This window comes from Glycine max, chromosome 8, assembly GCF_000004515.6.
Source record: "Glycine max cultivar Williams 82 chromosome 8, Glycine_max_v4.0, whole genome shotgun sequence".
Taxonomy (NCBI): Eukaryota; Viridiplantae; Streptophyta; class Magnoliopsida; order Fabales; family Fabaceae; genus Glycine; species Glycine max.
This window is the reverse complement of record NC_038244.2, coordinates 39,290,652-39,306,995: the sequence shown is the minus strand read 5'-3', so window position 1 is coordinate 39,306,995 and position 16,344 is coordinate 39,290,652. Positions and strand designations below refer to the sequence as shown.

The 16,344-nt window shown below is 32.7% G+C and overlaps 1 pseudogene across 1 annotated transcript; it reads left to right on the top strand.

The window, feature by feature from the left end:
* Nucleotides 1–2,470: 2,470 nt before the first annotated feature.
* Nucleotides 2,471–13,571, top strand: LOC100814225 (ubiquitin-like-specific protease 1D; annotated as a pseudogene). Its single transcript, XR_415695.4, has 14 exons — nt 2,471–2,994; nt 3,173–3,236; nt 3,983–4,077; nt 4,171–4,424; nt 5,268–5,325; nt 5,482–5,594; nt 5,700–5,732; nt 5,830–5,925; nt 7,205–7,307; nt 8,552–8,646; nt 11,115–11,237; nt 12,165–12,279; nt 12,789–12,896; nt 12,977–13,571. The product of XR_415695.4 is annotated as a ubiquitin-like-specific protease 1D (transcript).
* Nucleotides 13,572–16,344: the final 2,773 nt, after the last annotated feature.

Genomic DNA, 16,344 nt, shown 5'->3' with positions numbered 1-16,344 from the left:
AACTTGGGTGTTTCAAAAAAAAATCCCAAGCCGCCTAAATGTCCAAAGTTTGGAAAATCTAAGGAAAATATAAAAATATTAATTATGAGGGGATTCATGCCTAATGCTAAACCCACTTAATTCTTTGGTGCTGCTAACTAAGGCTTGGTGATTTCCTTATATATATATAGGAAGAAAGAGATTCATAAGGTTATTTTGCCCAATGTGAAACTTAAACGTGTTTTTCTTGATCATGTGGCATACTTTGGGGTCAATTTTCACTAAGATAAAGGTCAATTTTGGTTTCTAAGATGTAGGGATGAATTGTAGATTTTACAACAAACATTCTAATAACACAAATGACACCTTGAACAGACGAGTACAATTCAAGATATGACATAGTCTTTTTAGGGTTTTCATCATAAAACTCAATAGTATACCTAGACACTTTAAGAGTATCTAACACTCCTATAGCATCAAATACAATATAATAAAAATATAATGACAATAACACTATCAACGTCAAATATAATATGACGACAAAAATAATATAACAAGGTTCTAATAAGGATTTTCCTAAAGGTATATTTCTGGTACTCAAAACTTGAGGTGTTACATTTGAACTCTCTTGAAGTTATCACATGTGGTTTCCATGGTGATTTTGTCAACATGATCAAAATTATCATAATATCTACCTAGATATTTGACTAATTTAATATGGTCTAAAATCTACCAAACATACTTTGTATGCTTCATTTTCTTCCATATTAAACATCTCATATTGATAAACAAGTAACTAAATTTGTTACATTATACCTTAGTTGAGCCCTCGTACATTAAAGTAAAAGTGTCCCATATATGTGTTGGCATTGGTGAAACTATGTACCTTTGTGTACTCTTCTTCAATTCGTGGAATCTTGTTTAGCTCCTCATCTAGAGGTATGTAGTTGTTATTTTTTTACTACATCTCACATGACTCAAAGAATGTAATCCTCTACTTCTAGTATTTGTATTTGACTCTCTTGAAGAGAGGTGATATGTTCATTGTTTGTCCTTGATTTTCCATCTTCCTCAAGATCTTTTGTTCCCTTACATTCTTAGATGCTTAACCCCAAGAGCTTAATCTTTGATACCAATGGAAATATAATAAACACACTAAAAGAGGGGTTGGGACATGTGTACGTGAAATTTAAAACATTTTCGCAAATCTTTTCGCAAAACATGAATTTTATAAAAGAGTTCGTAAAAAGTTTTGTCCAAAGGGAAACATGAAGGTATAAAAACAAAAGCGTAAGAGTACAATTTTTTTTATACTAGTTTACTCAACCTAAGGTACGTCTAGTTTTCCTTCAACCTCAAAAGGGTTCTGCTAATCAAACCATACTAATACAAGTATTCTCTATGTCACTTTTGGTTACAACAACAATAATCTTATGCTAAGATTATCAACCAAGTATTCTTTGTCTCAAAGCCACTTATGGCTCTCACAAACACTAAATGTTTGTGAAAGTACAATAAATCAACTCCCAAAGTGAGGATATAAAAGTTTAGCACAAGTTGCAATAGTTTTGCAAAGCAAAGAATAAGTTAATTTGAGCATTTAGATTAAAAGGTTTGGTCCAAAATATATTTGTTAACTTCTTAATTTGATCTTCTCTTCATGTATGTATATAGGCATTAGAAAAGATGTTTCCGTTATGAGAAAGAGCCCTTGAGTTTCTTCGCTTTTTGAGACTTCATTTAATGCATGGGAAGCTTGACACATTACCTGCTTTTCACATCTATACTTTTGTGGAGGAGAAAGAAGAAGTAGGTGTCCTTTATTTCCTAAAATATGCTCACACTCTCTAAAAGCTTGTTAAGCTTTTTTGCTTACTTTTACTTATGTCATTTCCTTGTACAAATGCTCAACGTGTAGCATGCTTTTGATCAAAGGTTGTACTTACACTCAAAAAAACCTTTCTTTTCGTTAAATTATTGAAATTCAAATCTTAGAGCATATTCAAAAACAATATAAGAAGAGTTAACCTTAACATTCAAGCTACATAGGAAATGGGTCTCACCCATTGAATCATCCAAAAATAAAACCTAAAATTGTGAAATTCACAAATGCTGCCTTATCTATTAGGGACAACGAAATGGGTCCGACCCATTGAATCACCCAGTTTAACTTGCTAAATTTGACGGGTTGGATTGCGGATAGAAATATCAACTACCAACCCACTTAACCTCATTTGTTTTGATCCCTTAAAAATGACTCATGGTTGGATGTGATTCAACCACACAAACTAATTGGATCATGGTGAATTAATAAATGCTCTTTCTTGAAAGACACATTTTTAAACTTAGATTTGATTATTATTTTCGATATAATCAAATCTAAGTTTTCTTATATCTACTTTTAGTTTATTCATTACTAGACTGACCTTATAGCTTCACCCGTTCACCACTATTATTTATATTTATATTTATTGGAACATAAAAAAGGGAAGAACGATTCCCAAAATAATTGGGCAGAGCAGGAAGGGGGGGGGGGGGGGGGGGCTGAAGAAAGAACAGAGGAGACGAGGAGCAAACCACACACAAGTGTGGTGTGTGGTGGTGGCGCGCCACTCACTGCCCCCATTTTCTATCTTCAATTTCTGCACTCAACAATTTCACAAGTAACGTAAAAACCCAACACTTTCAACTCACTCTCCTCTCAAATGCACGATGGAGGAACAACAGCGGCAACAACAAAAACCAAAGAGTCCTCTCCCCATTGACTGGAGCCGGCAGTTCCAAAGTGACTCGCCGCCGCGCGACTACGACATCCTGCCGGCCTCCTCCTCCGCCGATCAGGACGACCTCTCCGCTATTCCCGATCACAAGCTCAGGGAGTCGATTCAGAGCAAGAAGAGAACCCTCGACGTTACCGGCAAGAATTTGCCCGACAAAGGCACCAAGCTTCGCGCTACCATCGACCGCTACCAGCAGGAACTTACCCACCGGGAGCAACAAAAGCGTCTTCGCCAGGTTCTGCTTTTCTTTTATTCTTTCTTTCTTTTCTTTTTTTGTGACATTGTGTTTGATTGAGCCATTCATTTTCTAGGTTTTTGAATTTTTTTCGTTGTTGGTGTAATTTGTGTTATTTGTTGCTTTTGGTTTAGTTGCTTATGTTTTGTTTGATTTTTCATTTTCCTTTGTAGAACAGGAAGATGACAAGGACCGGAAGCCGCAACCCGGACAAGCTTCAAGCACAGATGCTGTTACTGAGGGTATGTTTTTTTTTTTTTTTTAAATTATAATATGTAGTGATTCCTGTTATGGGTCAACATTGGAGTATGTAGGGTTCTATTTGTTTGCATGGTAATGGTAGGATTAGATGGGCAACAAAGGTATGGATGGGTTGAAACTTGAAAGTCAAGCTTCTTGCTAGTAGGGATTCTAGTGATATTTTGTGACTGCTCCAAGAAAGTGGCTATTGAAACTGATCTATAAGTGAATTTTAGTGCCAATGCTCTTGTGGTGTAATGGCAATGGTGTTGCATTTGGGACCTGTTTATTAATGATTTTCTATTGAAAAGATGGGAGAATATCTTGGTTATAGTCTACTAAGTGTCATTTTTGGAAAAAAGTTTTTTTTTGTCCTTACGAGATTATAGATATCATTGGAAACCTGATGTTTTGGAATGGTATATCTGTAAAGCATAGTTTTCAATTGCGTGGTATAGTGTGATTGCATCACAGAGTTGCTCTTTGGTACTATGGAACTCAAATAATGTACTTTACATCTATCCCTGACCTCTGCAGTCATTTCTCACTTTTTAGCTTCTCTTGCTCTCTAACTTGTATCTAAAATTTCACAATAGCGGCCAACCCACTATTCACTATCCAGCTATAGCAGTTTTAAGGTCATCTGCTCCACGCTGTTATCCAGGATTGATACCCATGTTGTAAAGCAGGCCACAAGATATGATTAAAATATGTTTGTTGCATACTAAGAAACTGATTGTTTTTGTAGGTGTGTCTAATGACTTGAGAGAAGAGAATTTGTTGTCTCAAGCTCAGTCACAATCCACTTTTACATCTTGCTTTGTTAAACAAATGGAAGATAATGTAAGGTCCTTTGCATCATTTGTAAATTACTCAATTTTTTCCTTTCAAACTTGCCTGATGTATTACCTTATCTGACTTTAACCTTTTAAGCAGACTAATTGTACAGCTTCTGATGCATTTAGAAAAGAGATGTCACTTTTCAAACATAGTGACTACCAGAAAATACAAGACAAGGGTGAGCCTAGAAGAAGAAAGAGACATCGATCATCATCAAGACAACTGCAGTTTCAATGCCCCAGTAAACTTTCCAAACGTAATACTTTTAGTGATGGTAAAACTTGCAGAGCAACTTCCAGTTTTGGTCTGCGGAATAATGGGAGAAATCTGCCAAGATGCTACCCAAAAGTGTAATAGAAAATGTCTTGTGGTTTTTCATTCGAATTCATTTTAGAATGGTAATATTATTGGGTGATTTTGATGTTGACGTATTTAGTCACTTCATTTAGTCATTTTGCCATCGTCAGTTTACTTGAAATGTATATTTTGCCATTCATAAAACCGATGTAGTGCATATTTGACAGTGTCAATTAGATAAGAATATACCAGGGTATTCGTTGTTTCATGAGGTTGTGTATCCTTTTATATTTGGTATGGTGTCTATGGATATTTGAGGGTACACAATAAAAGCTAGTCCATTTCCTCCAAAAGCACAAAGGGGTAGTTATCTCCTTACTTTATTTTTCACTTCCCCCACCTGATTCCAATGAAATTTCCATGGTACTTTGATCGGGGATTTGAATTGTAATCTTTTAATATAAAATATTAGGGGCTGAGAGGAATTCTCTCATGCTATTCCTAGTATTCTATAGAGTTCAAGTGCCATATTGATTTATGAACATTCTAAGTATTTCTGAGATATTTTTCTGTCTTAGAAAGGGATTAATGTATGATGTTTCATGCTTAAATTAGTACATCTATGATTTTCAAAATAAGATAAGAATGTTAAGTGTTCTATGTATTGCAATTATGTTCCACTCCTGTTTGTTATAAGTTTGTGTTCAAAGGTCATCACATCAGCATCGCTTTCTACCGAAAATTAATTATTCATATGATTTTCTCTTCTGCATGACTGCACCCTTTTCTGCTTATGCTGAAGATGGTGGCAGATATAGCTTGTTAGTTTTGGCTCTAGCTATAGGTTTTCTGAATGAATAAATTCATGTTGTTGGATTCTTATTTTCTCTTTACAGGCATGGTAGGAAGGATGCTTTTCAGGCAATTCAATTAGATGGCTCTAGGTCCAGGAAGGTGTGTCTATTTTTTCTTATTTATCCATTCATATTATATTGTTCGCTCATGACATTTAGCATACAGGTCTCAAATCCCAATTTAATCAGTAATTTGTTGATGATCTGACACATCTTTAGCTTCACTGAGTACTTACAAATTACATGTTTTAAACAGGGTCTGCCCATTGTTCTGGATGTTGATGACGATGATGGCGGCGACAACAACGACGAATACGACGACGATGAAGCTCATATTGTGGAGAAAACAGAAAACAAATTTCCTGAATAGTAAGTGAATTTGATTGCTTTTATTTGTTTATTTATTCATTTCATCTTTTGCAATATGCGCACAAAATCCTTTGTATTATTTGATTTGTGTCTGTTTCTTTTCAGCCTGAAAGAAGCTAAGATCTATTTTCCATCAAGGTAATTCTAAAGAATTATACAGTAACATGGTCATTCAACTATAATTTTGTCTTTTTTACTTTGCATGACTTGTTGACTTAACTTTGTGATGGCTCAGAGATGATCCAGAGTGCGTTGAAATTTGTTTCACAGACACAAATTGCCTTGCCCCGGAAGGCTATTTAACATCAACTATTATGAACTTCTACATTCAGTAAGTCAAATTAGCCTTCTCTAGTTTCCCCTTTGCAGGTCCTTTTAAGAATTTTTCTTTTTGTGATGGAGAGAAAAATGCACAAATATACTATCTTTCTTCCTTTGTTACCCTTAGCTCATTGTATTTAATTTGTAAGGAATATAGATGGAAAAAATGTAAATCAATGCATGCTTTATTGGTAAGACATTGAAGAGGATTGAACTTTTTTGGTTCTTTCTTAAAAAATTATAGGGGATCGTCTAAGTTTATTTAATAATTTCTGCATAATTTATTTAGTCTCTTCATGTTTTAATTTTGACAAACACCCATCTTTGTCCTCTAATGAGATAAGAAACTTCGCATTGGCCCTCCATTTATCGAGGACATCAAATTGGTCCTTTGATGATTAATGCCAATAAGTTTTGTCCTTCAAGGACCAATGTGATGGCATTTTAAGGCCCATTCGAATGGGAAAAATATCACATACATTTCACATCTTTTCTTATATTTGGAGATCCAATGTGATCATGCATATTGCAGGACCAACACAGGCTCTTAAATTTCAAATGTTGTGTAAATATATAATATTTAATAGGATGCTAAATAATTTAAATTTTATTAATATGATCGTATATTCCCTTTCTTTTATAACTTTCTGATCTAATGGCACTAACCCCTCTAAGTGGTCGAAACATGGGTTGATGTACTATTCATAATTCAATATTTGTAATAATAATAACTGGGAATTTGATGTTTTCATGGCTTTTGACCAACCAAATTGGAGTAATGTATACTGATAAGGGCATTGTCAAAGTATCAAGTCAAGCCAAGAAATTAAAGTTGATGCTAGGTTTGCAAAAGTAGAAGATCCTAAGTTTTGGTCATTTATTTAAAATGAAGTAAATTTAAAACTTGTACTTAGCTTTTTAAAAATATGAAGCTTGAGTTTGACTTGTTTGGTTCATTTATACATTGATTATTTTCTTTCCCTTAATCAAAACTTGAGTTTGAGCTTGAGTTACTCGTATACACTACTCATATACACTTACACCTAATGGGTCAAGGGTGGGTCGTGTTCAAAGCAATCTTAAAAAACAGGTTTAATCCAATCCAATCCGTTTTTTGGTAGATTGGGTTAGCCCATTTGACATCCGTACTTACTGCAAACCTAGTGAACTTTTGTGTAGGCCTTGACGGTTTTTTGTCTACTTGGATAAAATGTTTAGTAATAGTCCTTGGATATATTTTCCATGTTTAGTTTCTGAATTCTCTACTTATGGCATTTTCAATTGGCTAGATATTTGCAGCAACAAGCATTGTTGACAAATAGATCGTTATCTGCCTACCATTTTTTCAATACATATTTCTACAAGAAGCTTAAAGAAGCTGTTTCCTACAAGGTGCTTAATTGTCTTCCTGCTAATTCATTGCTGTATTTATGTGCATGCACAGAGATTATTTTCCTCAGTAAGCATACTCTTAATCATTATGATATAATGCATCATTGATTGTTCCATTTAAAATATTGAAAAATGTTTTCTGCTTGACTGGTTTAAGTACTGGTTAATCAGTTATTGGTACTTTTTCTTGAGTTATTGAATGTGTTTTTCTTGATAATTTTGAAGGTATATTTTGAGATTTAGGTAACTGATCAGCAATGCATAAAATGTGAATTGCTGACCCAATAACACTCCTTTGGTAACAAAAACTAGTAATTTATACAAATGTGCAATCATTTTGTAGTTTTCTAGAAACTTTCCTCATGTTGCTTTTTTGTGCTGTAGGCAAGGTTGTCAAACTCATGGGTTCCATGCAAAGTAGTGGAGTGTAGACTCGAGTCATAGACTCTTAAGAGTTTACCTAATACAAATAATATTAGAAACCTAATCATAGTATCAAAACATGAAAGTAGTGCCATAAAATAATGAATATTCAACATTGTTAAAGTCAAATTGGTTCATTTTTCACACACAATATGGAAGTTTCCATTAGAGATTGGTGCCTTGTTTACACACCACTCTGCAGATTGTCAGAGCCGGATCATGCATGCCACTGTGCAGTCATCACAAGTCTTTGCGAGCTTGTTAGAGGCTTGTCACACATCAGTCAGGCTGGTTAGAGTCTCATCACAGTTCACAGTCTTGTTAATTTTGGCTCAGACTTGTAATTTTGTTCAAGTCTGACCGAGTTTACCCTAGTTTATGCAAAAATGGTTTGGTGGCAAACTTTTTACCCTGGGAATCGTATAAGTTTACGAGTCAATTTGTGAGTTTGATAACCATGGCTGTAGGTAGGTACATAGGACAACTGCCCTTCTTATAGATTAAGGCATGTTAAATCGATTAGTACCTATACACTTGGGGAACCCTCCCTTAAAAGCTAGTTGTTAAAGAGGGGAGAGTCAAGCCACTTAAGTACTTCACCGAGCATTCCATACTACTTGATGTGGAACTTAGGCACCCCATAATACCCAAGTCCTTATCGTAGCAGAAAATAATATGAGAATCTGTTAGGGTGATTTTCTATTTGTTTTAAAGATGCTTTTGTTTTTAATGTTAATTTCTATCCTCGCCTTCCTCACTTTCCCGTCACTTTCTACTTTTTTCGGTATATGCTCTAATTTATTATTTATTGTAATATCTAGCAAAGTGATTGAGAGATCTTTGCAAAGTTCAGAAGATGGTGGAAAGGTGTAAATATTTTTCAGAAGGCTTATGTTTTGATTCCAATACACGAGGAGTAAGTTTTCTTGTTAGCATTGAACTATTGTTTGTAAATGATAATTCTTGTAAATGGTGAGAAGTTCTTTTTTGTGCTTTCCTTTGAATTAGGTCATTATCTGAAGAAACTACTATTCACTTGACAAAAGGGACTGTTGTGAAGAATCATTTATCAATGTTTAGATATTTGAGCTAAAATGTTACCTCCTTATTTCATGTGAACTAAATGAGCACACTTGATTATAAGTAGTGGGACTATTATTCAAGAAAGGACAATTATTGTTGGAGGTATACACAATCGGTTGTAGACAGAAGGTTCACCTTAGGATATTGTATGCTTTTTGGGAGGGAAATTTTGGTGACATAGAGGAATAAGATGTAAATTGTAGTTTCTAGGTCAAGTGCCAAGTAGAGTTTTGAGCTATGGTTCATGGAGTTTGAGGTGTTATGGATGGAGGTTATACTCGTTGACCTTAAAGTAAAGGATCCTATGAGGTTATTTTGTGATAATAACTGTACTATTAGTATCACACACAACCCATTACAACATGATAAAACCAAACACAAATAAACTAGCACTTCATCAAGGAGAAATTAGATATTGGACCATAACTATTGCATACATCTTGGGACTTCAATTGGCAAATGTATTCATGAAGCATTGTTGTTAAATAGCGGCCATGGCGGAATGGCATGACGGATTTTCTGCCAACTGCCATAGGCAATTTGTGAAGGGAGGCCTGCCATGGTGGTGCTAGAAGGCACAATGGGGTTCTTTATATGACGTAAACTTGGCCTTCCACTCGACTATCCACCATTGATAACAGTCACGAAGGGACTTCCCATGGTATGGTTTTGAGATCTTACAAGCTAAGAACGATAGATATCCATTCACTAGCTTGAGGGAAGTGTTGGCAAGGATTGTGGGATTCCAATTAGTTACCTTAATTATAGTAATTAGGATTAGGAATTGATTAGCTTTATTTTGTATTTTTGGTTTCCCGATTATTTATTATCACACCTTGATTTAATATCTCTATTTCTGTAATTACTCGCCACTTTAAACATTCAGAAGAAGGTAACTCACTGTCCTATTTGTGTATGTGGATGATATCGTTATATTAGGTGATGAGTTGATTGAGAAACTACTCTTAAATTTGAAATAAATGGTATTAGTTAAAGTACTTGCTTGGGATTGAAGTTGCCTACTTCAAGAAAGTTATCCTTATTTCTCTAAGGAAATTATCTTTGATAGCATGTAAGGCTACTGGTGTACTCATTGAGTAAAACCACTGAATGAGGAGTGATGAAGAGAGTGTCAAGGTTGATAGAACTCACCATTAATGGTTAGTAGTGAAATCATTTGCCTGGGACATACCAGACCAGATCTAGCGAATGATATCAGTATTGTTAGCTAATGTTATAAAGCCACACCTGAAAGAGGATTGCTATTTAGGAAGGTGGAAAACTAGAAATCTCTCCATGGAAGTGTACACAAGTGCAAATTATGCATGTTCAATTATTAATAGGTCAGCATTTGATTATTGTATGGTTCTGAGTAGAAACCTAGTAACATGGAGGAGTAAGAGGCATAATGTGGTTGCTGGGTCAAGTCCAAAGGCTGAATTCTGAGCTGTGGCACAATGAGTTTGAGTTGTTATGGATGATCATTTTAGATAACCTTAATGTAAAATATGAGGCACCTATGAAACTATTTTGCAACATCAAATTGGTGATTAGCATTTGTACATATCATAACCTAATTTAGCATGTCAAGACAAAACAGGTTTGAGATAGAGTGGCACTTTATCAGGGAGAAATTGGACAGAGAATTCATAACCATAGCATATGATCGATCGGGATATCAATTGGCAGACATGGACTACCCATAGAGTGGTTTTGGGATCTTACTAGCATGGACTGAGAATGATTGATGCCCATTCACTAGCTTGAGGGAGAGTATTAAATATAATTATAAACTGTACTATTTTAGGACATATTATTCCTTTTATTTCGTTTTTTTAACAAATTTGTCTCTTTTTTCTGATACATTTATTTTCTGCATTTTAGCTCTATCCTAGGCAAGTAGTTATTAGCATAAGTGTAGATAATGCAAGTCTGTTTGTATGATTGTTATTCAGAAAATTGATACTGAAAACCTTTCTTTCATTCAGATATTTGATTTTAATTTATCTTTTGGGCAATTCTTTTTCTTTTCTTGTTTGTTTGTTTACTTTTGTGGATGCTCCAAGGGATTTTCATGCTTTATTGGTTTTCTTTGGTATATATATATTCTAAGCATCTCTTCTTATGCCTTAATATTATTTATAAGAAATATTGCTACTGTTATACTCATTTGTCTATGCTTTATTCTAGCATGCACTTCCTGCCCAAATTTTGCATTTGACTGGAGCGTATTGTTAGATATATATCTTACCTGCCCCTCTACTCAGTTCTGGGTTTATTACGCATGTTTCATGTATCCAGCCTTCATTGGAGCTTGATCATTATTTGCATCCCAGACAAAGAAGATGAATCGGGGCCAATCATACTTCATTTGGATTCTTTGGGTCTTCACTCTAGTAAATCAGTTTTTGATAATATTAAAAGGTGAGATTAAAGAAGTGCTTTCATCCATACAATTTCAAACACCACATCTTGCCACTTCACTACTATTTTGTGCTATAATTTTTTTTATGTTGGTTGTGAGGATTGGCAAGATTTATATTTTTTATGCTAAAATTCTGATGAGGTCTTTTTGTAGGCAACAAATATGATTATATGATCAAGTGTTTTTGTAAGCTACGAAGTTGATGAAATTGTCATATTTGGAAAAAAAATCATGTGTTTTGATTTACCATTTGCTAATGGAAATAAAAGTTTTCACAACACTCTAAATTCTATTTCAAAATCACGTTTATATATTTGTAAACTTACTTTTAGAGTTGGTAATCATCATTTTTTTTTTTTTTTGCTTATTAACACAACTTGTATGCATCTAATTCTAAATATCTTCAGACTTCAGAATTTTAATTGAAATTCTTTTGATGATTTTTCTACTTATACATATTTTATATGCATTCCCTGCAGCAGCAAAATGAGTTTCATTTTTTGGTTGGGGGGGGGGGGGGGGGGAATTTGGAAGACATGTTGCAACGTTCTGGTTGATAAGTGTAGTTTTAATGAAATAAACTTGATAATGTAGCCACTTGTATTCTTATTGATAGTTGGTCTAGTTATGTCTATCTGTTACATAGTTGTAAGAACTGTTCTGAAAAATCACTAACCTAGTCACTTGGCTAGCACATTCAAAGTGCATGATAAATTTTCACTCAAACCAGTTGACCTGAGTAAAATTGATGGTTTCATCAATAAAAGCCTATTTTGTTTGTTTTATCTAGTCGCTGGCCATCTGGCTAGGTTGAATACAACTTTACCTTGTCTGTTCATTGTAATGCTATGTCCTGATTGTATGTTTCTAGGCATTTATCGTAAATTTAAATATCAAACTTATTGATGTGAAATTACGCTTTGTAGCTATTTGATTGAAGAAAAGAACTACATGGATCGAGAAGACATGGCTTCAGATGTTTCAATTGCGGATAGAATATGGAAGTGCCTTCCTCGTAGAATCGAATCTCAAATCATTCAGGTAAACTTGCGTGTTGTAAATCTAGAATAATGTGCTAACATAGTATGATACTATCTATGATATGATAGTTTGAAGACAACATATCTGTCACCATTTGTTCTTAACGAAATTAATATTTGACCTCTAATACACCCATCACATGCCTGTTCTTTTTCTAGCTTGTTGCTATCCATGATGAAACAAATTTGGTGTTGAAGTTGTTGAGACTTTTCTGAGTGATTACATTTGAAGGAATGAGGTTCTTCTTTGGAACATTTGAAGACTGAGTCTCTTGACAGATGATAGAAAAAACACTTTTAGCTTTCACGTAAAATGATATTGGAATTTGTTTCAAAATTTCATGTCGTGGGTTCAGCTTATTGAAGTTAGATTCTTAAAATTGATGCTAGAAAACTATTGTGCAGTTTTTCGATAATTATAGTGATGCTTTTTTTCTTTTTTATTAAAAAATCTAAAATTTTGAGATGTCCTCTTATATTTCATCTTGTTGCATTTACACATTGCACCAGGTTCCCCAACAGAAGAATGACTATGACTGTGGTCTTTTTGTATTGTACTTCATTGAACGTTTCATGGAGGAGGCACCGGAAAGACTGAAAATGAAAGATTTAGATATGGTAATAGCTGTCTGCTTCTTTGTTAAGACGATTTCATTTCAAATAATGAGTTTTGTTGACTGATACTTGTCAACTTACAGTTTGGAAGGCGATGGTTCAAACCTCAAGAGGCGTCCAATTTGAGAGTGAAAATCCGTAAGTTGCTTGTAGAAAAATTACAGAATTCAGTCACGGATAATTGTAATTTGGAATCTTCTCCTTCATCATCTGCTGGCCCTGCAACTGATTGTGTTGAGACTGCCAGGGATTCTCTTACTGGCCCTGCAACTGATTGTGTTGAGACCACCGAGGATTCTGTGACTTAACATGGCAGAATTGCAATTGTCATTTCCTTGAACGAACAATCTGTTGATATTCGTATGGTTGGTGCCAGTTTTTTTTTTCCTTGTACAGAAGCCAGCTATTCAGCTGGTAATTTTTGGATAGAGTTTTCCTATGACCTGGTAAATAGTCCATCAGTCTTTAATCCAAGCAAGGGTGGCTAACAGTTGGCTGTGCAGAAATAACAAACAACTCTAGTTCCTAACCTTTCCAAATGTATAGTGGGGGAAACAGTACAAAACTGACGACTAGAGGCAATATAGAGTTCAAATCTACCCGGTATTTTTGGAAGTTGTTTTCATCCCAACTTTACTTTCGTATTTATGATATATAGGAATAAAACGATTCATAGCATTCATTTTACCCAATTTTCTGAATTGCACGATGGTTTGGTTTATAGCTTATGCGCTTAATTTCTTGGTATTGTCAATTGTGTCAAGTAAAACGATGGCTTCAAAAATAACACTTTATATTTATTTTTTTTGGGTAAATAATCACTTTTGTTCCTTAATGTGTAATTCGTTGGCAAATGTGCTCCTGAAAGATGAAAATATGAAATTTAGTTCATGAAAGTGTAAAAAGTGGGATAAAAAATATTCGGCTATTAACTTTCGTTCGTCACTGTTAATAAAATAGCCTACGTGACATGGAGAAACACATTTGTCAAATGATTGCCAACATGAATTGTCAACATAGGAGCATATTTGTCATAATATTCTTTTAATTTTTCGTCTTCTCACTCTACTAATAAATGCGTCCCTGGTAAAAATGTAAAACTTAGTCCCTAAAAGTGTAAAAGGTACAACAAATATATCCGGACATTAATAATAGATAATAGATTATGATTAATTATTATTATTATTATTATTATTATTATTATTATTATTATTATGTGTTTGTAATTTATTGTTCCTATTTGTTTAGTACTTATGCAATATATTTTTAAATTTCCTTTTAATATATATATATATATATATATATATATATATATATATTTTATTATTTTGATTTCCATGTGAAATATTAATCTTTGGTTAAATTTTTTTATCGTATATTTTATTAAATTTTTACTAAATTTCTCACTTTTAATCTTTAAAATTATTTCATATCTCAATTCCAACTTAAGTGTTGTTATATTTAGATTGAAAATAATATGTTGAGAATTTTGAGTAGAAAAAACACAACCGGTCGCGAGGTCAAATTTATTTATTTTAAAAAAAGAATTTAATCAATTATTTTTTTTTAAAAAAAGTCTCATAAAATTTAAACTAGATAAAACTAAAGTGAAATTATAAGTATTTTTCCTTAATCAATAAAATGTATATATATATATATCAAATATGAAAGAATCTCTTAGATAAATCTTATGTGTTTTCACTCAAGACAACACTTATTATACATAATATGAATGAAATAAAAACAATTACTAACAAATAAAGAACTCAAATAAATTTAAATAAAAAATACAATAATGCTTAAACTAATACAAAGGTTAACTTCAAAACAAAACAAAAAAAAACTAATACAGAGGTTTATTCTTTACTTTTAGGACATAGAGTTGTATCTCTCGTTGATTTAGGGGTTGGAGTGACCTTGCATTTCATTTGACATATTGTGGCAGAGTACATAATAAAAATTAATAATTAATTGAAGAAGCAAAAAATTTCAAAAAATAAATAGCTTTCATTTTTTTAAATGGTAACTCAATTTTTTTATATCATAAAACTAAAGAAATTTATTTTATTTTAAAAAATAAGTAGTTATATTGATTAATTAAAAAACTAATTAACAATTTGATAGATTAATTAATAGATAGATAATCAAAGTATAAGAGTTCAAATCTTAAGTTGTATTTTACTATTTTTTAATCCCTTTTTCCCTAATTTCTCTATAATACAATAATTATTAACATCCAAATATATTTGTTACTTTTTATACTTTTGGAGATTAAATTTTGTATTTTCATCTTTTAGGGACACATTTGTCAGCAGTGTGGGAAGACTATAAGTCAAAAAAATTTATGACAAATATGCCCCTATGTTGGCAATCCACGTTGGCAATCATTTCAATAACAAATTTATCCTTCCATGCCACGTAAGCTGTAAGCTATTTTATTAATAATGACAGACAAAAGTTAACGGCCAAATATATTTGTCACACTTTTTACACGTTGATGGACTAAATTTTGTATTTTCATCTTTTAGGAACATATTTGTCAACGAATTACACATTGAGGGACAAAAGTGGATATTTACACTTGTTTTTTAATTGTTAAAGGTGTCTTGTTGCAACGTTAGGGGATTGCTATTGGGCTATCCAAGTGTGTAACCTCCATTGATTGTTATCATCAATTGATTGCTTTTAAGATCAATGATTATTCTCATAAATCAATACAAGATTTTTTAATATGTTTTGGTCTCACTCATATTTTTTGGAAAATTTTGTAGAAGATTATTCATCTCATAATTATTTTAAGTAAAACACACTTAACTTTTTTAAGGGATGAATTGATAGATATATCTTGTTATTATAGATAGTATCAATTAATTTTTTTAAATTACTATCAATTGTGCAATCTTATACTTGTATAACCTTTGGATTTTCATGGTATTCCCAAACTGTCCCTTGGTAGGATACAAAATAGAAACATGTCCTTTTTGCAAATAAGGGTGAAAAAAAATTAACAAAAGCATAATTCTATTTTACAAGAAACTAAGTTGTCTACTAAGAAGCTATCTAATATTGGTTTAACTTTAAAACTTGATGAAATCCTTCCTAACAAACTCAATATGTGTTGCCAATTGAGTTACATTTCTTGGATATTTATTTTTAGATTAAACATATAAAAATATAATTTTTATAAAATTGGAAATTTATTGAGCTAAATAAGTAGCAAAAAAATTAAAATCTATTATGAAAATTAATTTTAATTCACAATAATTATTTATAAATATAAAACAATCTCTCCGCCAAGTTTCAACAAAAAAATAAATTTATTTGCTCAAAAAGTTAATTTTTTTTTCTTTCTAAAACATTGCTTATCAGCAACCAATCATTTCTTGAAAAAAAAAAAAATATATATATATATATATATATATATATATATATATATATATATATAAAAGAT